The 13,240-nt window shown below is 38.3% G+C and overlaps 1 protein-coding gene across 6 annotated transcripts in view; it reads left to right on the top strand.

Annotated features, from left to right (window-relative positions):
- HECTD4 (HECT domain E3 ubiquitin protein ligase 4) overlaps positions 1-13,240 on the top strand; it is a 192,843-nt gene that overhangs the window by 25,965 nt on the left and 153,638 nt on the right. The window contains exon 1 of one of the 6 annotated variants that reach the window (XM_045887622.3): positions 4,993-5,141. The exons of the other annotated variants lie outside the window; for them this stretch is intronic. The gene's annotated coding sequence lies outside the window, so the exon portion shown is untranslated. Of the gene's footprint in view, positions 1-4,992; positions 5,142-13,240 lie in introns of those variants that run through there. 6 annotated transcript variants of the gene reach the window in all.

Raw genomic sequence — 13,240 nt, 5'->3', positions numbered from 1 at the left:
TCTGTAGCTGTAATGGGGGAGAAAACCAACTAAACACACTAAATTAAAACCTTTCACTTCTACCCTCTTGCCTAGAAATTTGTTTATTAAAGAATGAGATTCGTTTGTATCCAGCCACTACAAATAGTTCATAGAGCTAGAAATCTCCACAGTTGTCTTTGTTGGGGTATTTATTTAAATGCACCTCTTTCCCACACTACTTACCTGTTTGTTTGTTTGTTTGTTTTACTATTAAAAGATTATTTAAATTGGTTACCTTGAGAAGATCTCCATGGTGTTGTGAGCTGTATACTGAGATAGCAGAAGGAGGGCCAGCTGTACACCCTTATCTGTGTCCCAGCAGACATGAAAACTAACCCCACCCTGGCATATTTGGTAAGAAGCGATAGAGTCAGAGCTGATGGTGAGGGCTGTCCTTCGTGCACTGAGGACCCCTCTTAGAGTAAACTTGTTATTACTTTGGACTCCAGAGATTTGAATTCTCTGTAAACACTAATAAAGCAAGGCAGGGCGGGTGTGCATGGCTGCCTGCTTGATGCATCTGCACAGAAAGCCAGGTACAGATCTTTTAGATCTGCAGGATACAGAAAATAAACCCTTACCCACGCTGGACTGATGGCTGGAATATGAAATGAGGTGGTCGATTAATGAAGGTGATGATTTATGTTGCCTTTCACACTCAGTTGGATTTCTGACACAGAGTCGAGCTCCTTCTTACAGAGACTAAAAGGCTCTTAATGTAGATCAAACTACAGCTTAGTATTTGGTTCTAATAGTATTTGATTCTAATTGACTGAGCTAGCTATATGAGCCGAAAAGAATTGACCCAGCCCTCTGTCTGAAAGGTCTCATAACCAGGAGAACAAAGGGTGGTGTAATGTGTGGCCAAAAGTATTGGTATCAGAAATCAGAGCAAACCGTATATGGAGAATACAAATTTAGAGTGTGTCTTGCTGGCAGTTTTAAGCTTTTAAAATTGAATCGTTTTTTATTATGATGAAATAAAGTCTTATTCACTTGAGGGACACAGTAAAGAAGTTTGATTCCTTTGAAGCCTAGAAAAACGAATTCATCCAAGAAGACTAAAGCATAAAGTTGATTAGATAAAAATATACTGAGAGATTGGGGGGTTCCTCTTTTACTTCATTGGCTTCATATCCTTAATAAAGAAAAACAAAATTAAACCTCCAAGAAGCAAATTCTGGAATTTGCATTAGACTGCTTAGAAGCTTATGGGAATATGACAGTGCTGCTCCCCAAATCAGTAAAACCCAAACAAGGAATGTTACACAAAATGACATTTTTTCTAATAACATATGCTATTTCCTCAGAAATGATTCTGACTTTCCTCCTTTTAGTATGTTGTTAGAATGGCGTGTTTATTTTGGGGTTTAAGTCTAATAAGACATCTGATACCAAAAGAAAAAGTGCTATTTTTGTTTCCAGTTGCCTTTCCAAAAAACAAAAATTTTCAGAAATATAAAATTATTTGAGGTATTACCAGCATAATCTATTGCTTTTCTAGAATTAGGTAGTCTCCTTTAATCAAATTGGTTTTTCTCCTTTGCTCTCAGCCCTTACCGAAAATAAAATCCTCCTACACTTGCTCCCCATTTTTTTACTCGTAACGCTCCAGGCGCTGTTTCCAGGAAAAGGTTAAAATTAAGAATAATGTATTTCCTGCTGACCACCATGTTTGTACTGCCACAGCTGAATTCTGGGCCAATTTCTTTTGCCATCTGTTCCCAGCATGGATAAGTTGAGATTCATATAACAACGGGAGAGAAGCGAAGCTAGATGTATCTGACTTCTACCCCCAGAAGCATGGCTTATCTTTGCCAATTAGACTCTTCACTGGTGAATAACTTGACATGGAAATATCATGTGGCAAATTTTTAAAATGTTGATCTTAGAGTATTTCATGCTAGGTCTCTCTCTGTGTAGTTTTTTAAAAAGTAGTAAAAATGTTTTTTGTTTTGTAGCCTCTTTTATTCACCTACTGTTACATTTTAAGTATTTTTCCCCATGATATTTTACCCCCATCCCATTCAAAGGCAATTTATATTTATTATACTCAGCCTGGAAAATAAAGACAAAAAAAAAGAAGAAGATTAAAAATCATAATCCTCCATTGTAAAGATTTTAAATCGGTTCCACTTCTCTCCCCCTTCTATAAATACACGGTATGTATACAGCCATGTATTTATATATAAAACATATATGTGCGCACTTAAACACCAGGATTATGTTCTTCCTAACGTTTTAGTGCATATAAATTTTAAGTTTTTTTTAAGATTTTATTTTAATTTATTTTTAAAGATTTATTTATTTGTTCCAGAGAGAGTACATGTGCATATGTGTACACGAGTGGGGGGAGGGACAGAGGTAGAGGGAGAGAGAGAATCCTCAAGCAGATTCCCTGCTGAGCGTGGAGCCCAAGCACAGGCTCAATCCCAGGACCCTGGGATCATGACCTGAGCCGAAGGCAGACACTTAACCGACTGAGCCACCTAGGCACCCCCCAAGTTTTAAGTTTTTGATCCATAGTTCTGTTTGATACAACATTCAAGTAGCGTCACAAAACCTATTTCAAGGACGTACTGGAATTGCTTGGTAGCTTATTTTTCTCAACCATAAAATTGATGAGTTCCTTAACTATTGTTTTAGAGATTGCTTACAAAAATAGAAAGATGCCAGGGTCACTGAGATAAAATATATAGCCCTCCTAATGCATCTCCTTGTAGAACACTTGTGTTAATCCTGTTTATTTCTTTTTTTTTTTTTTTTTAAGATTTTATTTATTTATTCATGAGAGATAGAGAGAGAGGCAGAGGCAGAGGGAGAAACAGGCTCCCCGCGGAGCAGGGAGCCCGATGCGGGACTCGATCCCAGGACCCTGGGATCATGACCCGAGCCGAAGGCAGACGCTCAACCGACTGAGCCACCCAGGCATCCCAATCCTGTTTATTTCTTAATGTCAAAGCAATCATAACTTTTCTTTGTGCTGCAGTGCTTTGAGTGAATAAAAAAAAAAAACTGGAAAAAAAAAAAAAGTTTTTCCCTGCAGTTAGAATGCTTGGTCTTTAAAACTTTCAACCTTCATGTGACTGTGCCCCACCATTTAATCTCTGTCCAAACTAAGAAGGAACTGTTTCTGCTCAAGCCTGGACAAGAACTTGGCAGAGCCAATAAGGTGACAGCCTGTAACAGCTCAAACAGGGAATTCTGTGTATTGTCCTATTATACGTCATCCATATAAATGGAATGTGTTTATAGTTCATATGGCAAGCAGTTGGCATGTGAGCAAATAAGTCTTGGGCCAACATACTGTCCTTATGTTTGAAATCAGCAATTCTTAACACCTGCCATGGGGCCCCCTCTCCTTCTGCCCTGAGTATCACTGCCTTAGGGAACCACCGTGACTGGAGAGTGTGATTTATCTCTCAGCTATGTTGGAATAGAAGGAAGGTTGTGGATCATAGCCCAAGTTCTATCCACTAGGGGTCTGATATTATTCCTAATATCAGTCTGCATTATTGATGGTTAGTGGTGGGTAACTGAAGTATAAGTAAATTCCTCAAATTTACCTGGCTTTGTATTTCAGTCACTAGGTTATCCCAATCCTAGAGTTTCATTTTTCAAGGCACCTTCTTGACAGATGCCAGCTGATTTATCATCAGATTTTTTTTCAGCTTTATTGCAGTTTAATTGACAAGAGAGTTAAAAATGTAGTACTTGTCCCCCCCATGAAAATATAAATATATGTTTTATATAATGTATATATTTATGGAAAAAGAAACTGAGGTATGAAGAATTTGAGCCCACAAGGATTATAAACTATAGTCAGGAGGCAGAGTTCAACCCACAGATAGTTTTTGTTTGGCATGCAGAGTTTTCAAAAATACTTGAATTTGAATGTGTCTAGGAGGGACCTGCATTCTCCATTTTGCCATGGACCTTACCATTGCCCATGTGTGAAATACTAATCCGAATAATTGATAACCTGTTTCTAGTAGGAAAGCTTTTATTTAGGAATATGTATTCCCTATCTCCTTATCTCCTATTTTCAAAAATGAGGGGGCACCTTTCCTGCTCAGTTGGTAGAGGATGTGACTCTTGATCTCCAGGTCATGAGCTCGAGCCCCATGTTCGGTGTAGTGTTTATTTAAATTACCTGGCTTTGTTATTAGGTTATTTCCAATCCTAGAGTTCCATTTTTTAAGGCACCTTGTCTTATTTAGGTTTCTTACAGTGAGGCTGTTTACTAGGCCATATTCTTTGTGCTTAACATTATCCAAGTTGTTTCAGAAATCACAGGACCAGTTATAATATCCCTGCAGTTTTTGGTGTACAGCTTTGTTTCACTAAAATAGGACATTGCAGGGGCGCCTGGGTGGCTCAGTTGGTTAAGCGTCTGCCTTTGGCTTAGGTCATGATCCCAGGGTCCTGGGACTGAGCCCCGCATATGGCTCCCTGCTCAGTGGGGAGCCTGCTTCTCCCTCTCCCTCTGCCACTCCCCCGACTTGTGCTCTATCAAATAAATAAATAAAATCTTTAAAAAGAAATAGGACATTGTAGGATATTTCAATAGTTGTTGTTGATTTTTCTCCTTAAATCTCTTAATAGATTGAAAACTTTTAATAGTTGGAAATGCTTTTAAAAAATTTATGTTTTCCCCAGAGTGACAACTCTAAGTAAATGGAAATCAAAATTTATTACAAAAATTTGTTAAGTGATTCTACAGACTTGCCTCAGGAGTCCTTATGGAGAGAGATTTAGAATTCATATTCAGGCCTGTTCAAATCCCATTCCATTGTCCCCCCCCGTGGCAGTTGGCCTCCTATAGGCATGTTCATTTCAATCCTTAGCTTGTTTAGTCACAAAGCCTGAAGATGTCACCATAGAATATATATAGTATTGTCTTTTGATTTTATTTATTTATTTTTACAATTTATTTATTTATTTTAGAGAGAGAGAGCATGCATGAGCAGGGGGAGAGGGAGAGGGAGACGAAGAGAGAGAGGGAGAGAAGCAGACTCCCCGCTGAGTACAGAGGCCGATGCCAGGCTCCATCTCACACCCCTGAGATCATGACCCCTGCTGAAATCAAAGAGTAGGAAGCTTATCTGACAGCCATCCAGGTATCCCTAGTATTGTCTTTTTAAACATCAATGTTGTTATATGCATGTTTCTGCAACTTGTTTTTTCCTACTCAGTATATCTTAGACCTTGATTCATGTGTGTATGTATATGAATTATATGTAGATGAATATGAATTATGTGTAACTATATTATATATATATGAATTGTTTAGTCTCATTCTTTGAAACTTCCTCAGAGATTATTTAGCCTTTCTCCTATAGATAGACATTTTAGGTTGATTCCAATTTTTCTCTAATAAAACAATGTTCAGTATCTTGGTATATCAAATGTTTCTAAATCCTCACAGTGCTTATTAATACTTTGTACATCAGAATCCACATCATAAATGAAGCTTGTCGAATTGAATTTGAAGAATACTGTTTTATTTTATTTATTTATAAATAGAATTCAGTAGTATTTGTCAAAATATTAGTATTGTCAAAAAATTTGGGAGAATGTCAATATCACCAGCTACCTATGTGCTCTGGGACATCGGGGATATGAGTTGAACCCTTTACAATAAATCCATGTAACAAAAATATTTTTAAGCCTTAGTTGGTGGAATTTATTTTCTTTTATGTTTGAAAGAACACGTTTCTAGTGCAATTAAAAAAAAACCAATTGATATATGTCTTAGGAGGTGATTTTACCGTAGTTTGAAGAGTTTTTTTTTTTTTTAAAGATTTTATTTATTTATTTGAGACAGAGAGAATGAGAGACAGAGAGCATGAGAGGGAGGAGGGTCAGAGGGAGAAGCAGACTCCCTGCCGAGCAGGGAGCCCGATGCGGGACTCGATCCCGGGACTCCAGGATCATGACCTGAGCCGAAGGCAGTCGCTTAACCAACTGAGCCACCCAGGCGCCCTAGTTTGAAGAGTTTTAATGCAATTATAAAATTGCAGTTACAGATTTTGAAAAAAAAAGAAGGAACCTCATTTTTCATTTATTCAGTAACCTCCCAGTAATATACAGTATTGTAAGTTAAATGTGCATCAATGTGGTAAATTAGTGTTTTTGAAATAACTTTCCAAGATGTAAAATGTTTTGATTATGCTTTATGCTTCATTTTGTTGTCTGTTACATTGCTTACTAAAGAATGAATTCCTTGGGGCGCCTGGGTGGCTCAGTTGTTAAGCGTCTGCCTTGGCTCAGGACATGATCCCAGGGTCCTGGGATTGAGCCCTGAATTGGGCTCCCTGCTCAGCGGGAAGCCTGCTTCTCCCTCTCCCACTCCCCCTGCTCGTGTTCCGTCTCTCGCTGTGTCTCTCTCTGTCAAATAAATAAATAAAATCTTAAAAAAAAAAATGAATTCCTTTGTGTGTGTTTTTTTAAGATTTTATTTGTTTCAGAGAGAGAGAGGGTACAAGCATGAGCGGGGGTTGGGGGGAGCGCAGAGGGAGAAGCAGACTCCCTGCTGAACAGAGGCTGATGCAATGCCGATGCTGGGTTTCATCCCAGGACCCTGGGATCATGACCTGAGCTGAAGGCAGATGCTTAACTGGCTGAGCCATCCAGGCACCCCAAAAATCAATTCTTTTGGTAAAAAATCATATTGGAAAGAGAAATTGAACTTTAGATATTTTGTGACATTTCAGAGCATAGGTATAATAACATGGTATAATTTGGTATATGTGGTGTTGGCAGCAAAAATTAAAAAAGGAGCAACTTGTAGCTGTTGAAATCCATAGTGCACTATGTCTTTTTCATTGTTGTAGAATATTTCCATGTGTTCATCCTGTATCATTTCTAGGCAGGGACTTTATAACTCAGAAGTGATAGTAAAAGCAGAGGGGGATTTTATGTATTTTGCTTTAATAATTGGGATCATGACCTGAGCCAAAGGCAGTCGCTTAACCGAATGAGCCACCTAGGCGCCCTAGATTTTTTTTTCTTATGTTTTTCTGAACATGGGACAGGACCAGTAGCTCAGCAATGAAACCTGTATATTTCAGATATCTAAAGTGAAACTATAGGTTATGAATCAATTTAGGCTTTCTAAAGTCCAAATGAAAGGAAAAATGTATGAGCAAACCTTTGGGGTTGATAGTCGTATTAATTATTTTGAGCAATGTTTGATAGGTGTTAATTTCACCAGAAAGTTTTGTTTTTAGATGTAAATCCATTTTAGCCAGTAGTTTCTGTATTTGTCTCTGATTTGCTAAGATAGGAGATGAATATGTAAGTATCTATGTGGGTAAGTTTTGTATTACCCTCTTTTTAGTAGTATATCCTTATATTCCTTATTCCCTGCCTCCAACAATATATTAAGTCTTAGCTAGGAAAGGTACATTTAATTTTAGCTATTTGGTTAGTTTTTCTGAACATTTGTTCTTTGCAGACTGAGAGAGACAGATGGATTTGAATCCTAAAGTGGAGTCTTTTGATTTAGTAAAAGAAATAACCAGCAAAGTGATAGACGAGGTTTCCAGGCAGTTTTAATTAGTCAGGCACAGCTGTGAGTAGGAATTGACGGGAAGGGCAAGATTCAGTGGCACAAAAGATGCAGCATTTCTCATCTTTCTTAGAAATACTTAATGTCAGCCATGGTCATTGGTACTTTCTGTTGAGTAGTCACTGGGTGCATATTCATGTTCTTGCCCAACATAGCTGACAGTTATAGGCCATGGGTTTAGAATTAATCTCTGATTTTGTACTCAAAGTTTGAATACCACTGATTTCAGCTATCTTGTTGATGTTGACCAAAGGAAGAGGAGGTCTGGAGTCTCAGATAGAAGTGCTGACCTGGGAATGTGTTTGGAAGTGGTTCCTCATTATATCTGTTGCTTTCTGTTGTTGGTTTTGTTTTGTTTTGTTGGGGGGGAGGGCTGTATGTGTACTATCAGGTAGCATTTTAGTCATTTGCTCATTCAATAAATATTTATTGAGCAGCTATTATGTGCCAGGTTATGTGCATGGGATACATATTAAAGGAATAAAATAGTTGTCAACTATATTGGCAGAGTATACAATAAATATGAAAAAAAAATTTTTATTTCAAATAATATTAACTAATGTTATTGAGTGCTTACAACATGCTAGGTGCTGTACTCTGTGCCTTATTTCAGGAGAAACAATTCAAATTATACTGAGATTTTAGAGTAGAAGATATAAAGATGACTGAGTGTAAGTCTGCACCCTTGAGTTTACATTCTATCAGAATTCTGGTACATAATAATCATCTGTAAAACTGGTATTTTAACTGAGCATATGATTAGAATCCCGCCTGTGCACAGTTCTGAGGATTGACAGATTTTGCCAGCTGGGACTTTCTATATCCCTTATGGGAGGGTTCATTGTCACACACACAGTGTCAGGTGGCAGGAGTTAGGCTTATTGCATGCACTTGAATCTAATGGTTACTGTAGAGCAGGGTTTCTCCATCTTGGCCAGGTGCGTCTCAGCTGTGAGGCATTGTAGGCTATTTAGCAGCGTTCCTGGCCTCCACCCACCAGATGCCGGTATACCTCGGTAGTACCTCTATACTTCTAGCTGCCAAAACTGTGTGTAGGCATTGCCAAATGTCCCCTGGGAGGCAATCTCTACCCACCCCCACCTCCCTCGCCTCCATTAAGAGCCCCTGCTCTAGGCGTTAGTCTCCCTAAACATTAATCAGCAGCTCCTGGAGGCAGAGATAACTACAGCATCACCCAGAGCCTAGTTTGTGTATCGGCTTACAGTGTTCCTAAAAATGTGAAGCACTTGGGCTATTCACACCGCATACTGGGAATACTTTAGTTATGCAATGATGCCATCCCTAAAGAAACCACTAAGTGTTTATCAGCAGTAGGGATAATGATCTTGGTCTGCTTTTCAGGACTGGAATAATAAGGAATTACATTTTTTATTAAATATATATTCAAAAGGTATAGATATTTTGGGTAGAAATTTTGAATATATAAATAAAATTAAAAAATATATATATCTGTTATTTAAAATAAATTTAGTGATCTTACCCCCCCACTTAAGAAATACACCTTTAAAGGTACCAATACCTCTAAAACCCCCTGCATGCTCTACAACCCTTCCTCTCTCCCACATAGGAAACCAGTATCCTGAATTCTGTGTTTATTTATCTTTTGCTTTTCTTTTCTTGTCGTTTTTTTTTTTTGAAATGAACATAGCGTCAAGATTTTATTGTCTTTATAATATAACAAAATATGAAGCTTAGAACTGGATCACTTGGCCCTTTCTCTTATCTCCTCCCAGTTCAGACTGCGTGCATTTTTTAACAGCCAGCATTCCCTTAGATCTGCAGTTGGGCTCAACACATTCAAGCTTCAGCACAATCCTCTTTGTAGTTTTAGGCTTTTCGTGGAAAATCGGCTTAGTCTGCCCACCATAGCCACTCTGCTTCCTGTCATAACGCCACTGTCCATGGGCATAAAAGCATCTTTGCCTTTCTTCTACTGTGTCACTTTGTGTGGTTGGTTTCAAGAGCGGGGTCGGCATGGTCTTTTGCTTTTCTTTATTGTTTTATCATATGTAGGCAGTCCTAAACATTATAGAGCTTAGTTTTTTGTTTTAAGAACTTATTATATAAATGTAGTTGCCATGTGTATTTTTTGGTGGCTTTTTTCTTGGCTCCACATGTATTATATGATTCTTGTATGTTGATGTGTGTAGCTCTACTTTTAATTTTCACTGCTTCCTGATTATATGACTACATCTTTGTGTATCTGTTCTCTTACTGATAGATATTTGAGGGTTTTTGTTGTTGTTACTGTGTTGCTGTGAATATTCTTGTACTTGTCCTCTGGTGTTCATGTGCAAGAGTTTCAGAGGGGAATTACCCTGGAGTGGATTGCTGGATTGTAGGCTATATGCGTATAGTAGGCTGGACGATAGCCCCCAAAGATAGCAGGTCCTAATTCCTGGAACCTGTAAATGTTACCTTATATGGAAAGAGGCTCTTCGCAGATGTCATTAAGTTAAGGATTTTGAGTTGGGTAGATTATCTTAGATTTTCAGGTGGGCTCTACGTGCAATCACAAGTGTCCTTAATAGAGGAGAGGCGGAGACACTGCACACAGTATAAAAGGAGAAGGCCACGTGCTCAGAGAGGGAGCGATGTGGCCATAGCTGAGGAATGTCAGCAGCCGTCCAAAGGTGGAAGAGCCGAGAAACATGCTCTCCTAGAGCCCCTTGAGGGAGTGTAGTCCTGCCAACACCTTGAATTTGGCCCAGGGATACTGATTTTTGACTTCCAGTCTCCAGAACTGTGAGCGGATAAATATCTGTTGTTTTAAGCTTCTAAGTTTGTAGGGATTTGTTAGAACAGCCATGGGAAACTAAGACAATGCGTTTTCAATTTAACTGGACAATGCCAATTGTTTTCTAAGGTGTTTGTGCTCATTTATATTCCTACCAGAAATGTCTAAGAATTCCTGTTGTTTCACATTCTTGTCAGTATTTAGTACTGTTGCATTTTACTAATAGATTTTACTGAGCAATTCTGTAAAACCTAGTAGGATTTTTTTTCTCCCCTGCCTCCCCAAACCTAGTACAAATTTTGAAATATTTAGTTCAGAATTCAAAAACAAAAAGAGTACATAAGGTAAAAGTGTTGCTATTAAATGATAATGAAGTTGAGGGGTTTGGTTAAATTTATAATATGCTGTAGATAATGTATTATACCTATTATTTCTCTTGCCTCATCTCCCAGCCAGTAAGTACTTTCTGTGCACACTCTTCCTTCTCTAGAAAGTAATCCAGTGATTCTTAGGTACTCATTACATGAATTGACATTTTCCTTAGTTTTTTGGTTTATTTCTATTTTTATTCCATCCCATTTTACAAAATCTTTTTGGCTAAACATAGATTGAGCCACCCAGGCACCCCTTTACCAGGCCATGGGGCTGAGCCCCACATCCGGCTCTGGGCTCAGTGGGGAGTCTGCTTGAGATGCTTTCCTCTTCCTCTGTCCCTTCCCCCCGACTTGAACTCGCGTGTATGCACTTTCTCACTCTCTCAAATAAATCTTAAAAAAAATTATAAATCTAGATTGGTAAAATAGTATTGGGAGAGGGGCACTAACTATAAACTATTTGCTCAATAAGAGTATATTCATGCATATATTTTGGAGGAGCAGATGTTAGTCATCAATCCCAGAATACGTATTACAACCATGATTCATGAAGCATATTTTTTGGTGATAAATCTATTGCTCACAGAAACAATAATTTTACTTTAGAGGTGAATTGCATGTGAATTGCACTTTATAATTTTAAAATGTATTTTCTCATTTTTTTTTTCTGTTGTGTTCCTTAAGGATAAGCATTTAAGCAAATATATTAGGAAAGTCGATTAATAGTTGTATGTAAACAGTTTGAAGGGTCTGAAAAGTTTCTATTAGCAAAATGAAGTGGAAAATTAAGGTGATTTAGCTAGATCTGTTTTAAAAGACTGCTTGTTTGAATAGAGTCCTAGCATTGGAAGAAGAAATCTTTGTCATTTATAAGAACTGTGATAAAGAGCCATCTTGTTTCTTTTTGATATGACTAGCAACAGGCTTCTTACAACCTCTGTATACCCTGTTTTGGTTTTGACAGCCTTAAAAAAAAAATTTTTTTTTTTTTAAGATTTTACTTATTTATCTGAGAGAGAGAGCGTGCATGATAGCAAGAGAGAACACCAACGGGGGGGTGGGGGGGGGAGAGAAGCTGGCTCCCTGCTGAGCAAGGAGCCTGATGCTGGCTTGATCCCAGGACCCTGGGATCATGACCGGAGCTGAAGGCAGATGCTCAACTTATTGAGCCACCCAGATACCCTCCAAAAACTTTTTCTTATGAAACATCTGGGAAATTGCAAAAACAAAACAAAATTGCATAATGGATCCCTATGTATCCATCACCAACTTCAGTTTTCAGCTCATGGCCAATCTCGTTTCAGCTATAACTGCTACTTCTCTCCCATATTATTTTTAAGTAAATCCATGACCCATCACTTTTTAACAGCATTATATTAGTTTCAGGTGTACAATATAGTGAGTGATTCAACAAATTCCATACATCACCTGGTGCTCATCACAATCCCCATCACCTACTTAACCTACCCCCCCCCCACGCTCCTCCCCTCTGGTAACCATCAGTTCTTTATAATTAAGAGTCTATTTCTTGATTTCTTATTTTTTCCCCTTTGCTAGTTTGTTTTTTCAGTTCCACATGAGTGAAATCGTGTGGTATTTGTCTTTCTCTGACTTACTTCACTTATACTCTCTAGCTCCATCCATGTTGTTGGCAAGATTTCGTTCTTTTTTATGGCTGAATAATATTCCATTGTATATATACACCACCTTTTCTTTCTCCATTCATCAATCAATGGACAGTTGGGCTGCTTCCATAATTTGGCTATTGTAAATAATGCTGCTGTAAACACAGGAGTGCATGTAGTACCTTGAATTAGTATTTTTGTATTCTTTGGTAAGTACCCAGTAGTGTGATTCCTGGATTATAGGATAGTTTGTTTTTTTTTTTAAACTTTTTTTCAAGAACCTCCATACTGTTTTCCACAGTGGCTGCACCAGTTTGCCTTCCCACCAACAGTGCAAGAGGGTTCCTTTTTCTCCACATCTGCCAATACCTGTTGTTTTCTTGGCTTGTTGGTTTTATTTTTTTTTTTTCAAAGATTTTATTTATTTATTTGACTGAGAAGCAGGGAGAGAGGGAACACAAGCAAGGGGAGCAGCAGAGGGAGAAGCAGGCCTCCCGCTGAGCGGGAAGCCCGATGCGGGGCTCGATCCCAGGACCCTGGGATCATGACCTGAGCTGAAGGCAGACACTTAACGACTGCGCCACCTTGGCTTGTTGATTTTAGCCATTCTGACAGGTGTGAGGTGATAACTCCTTGTAGTTTTGATTAACATTTCCCTAAGGAACATCTTTTCATGTGTCTGTTGGCCATCTGCAGGCTGTCTTTGGAGAAATGTCTGTTCATATCTACTGTCCATTTTTTAATTTATTTTTTGGGGTATTTGTTAAATTCTTCATATATGTTTATATATTTTGGGTACTAATCCTTTATTGGATACGTCCTTTGCAAATACCTTCTCACATTCCATAGGTTGCCTTTTAGTTTTGTTTCCTTCATTGTGCAACAGCTT

The sequence above is a fragment of the Mirounga angustirostris genome, unplaced genomic scaffold (genome assembly GCF_029215605.1).
Source record: "Mirounga angustirostris isolate CCGP_5_RB_7025 unplaced genomic scaffold, mMirAng1.0.hap1 SCAF_14, whole genome shotgun sequence".
Taxonomy (NCBI): Eukaryota; Metazoa; Chordata; class Mammalia; order Carnivora; family Phocidae; genus Mirounga; species Mirounga angustirostris.
The sequence above is the reverse complement of the archived record's forward strand: the minus strand, read 5'-3'. Positions and strand labels throughout refer to the sequence as shown.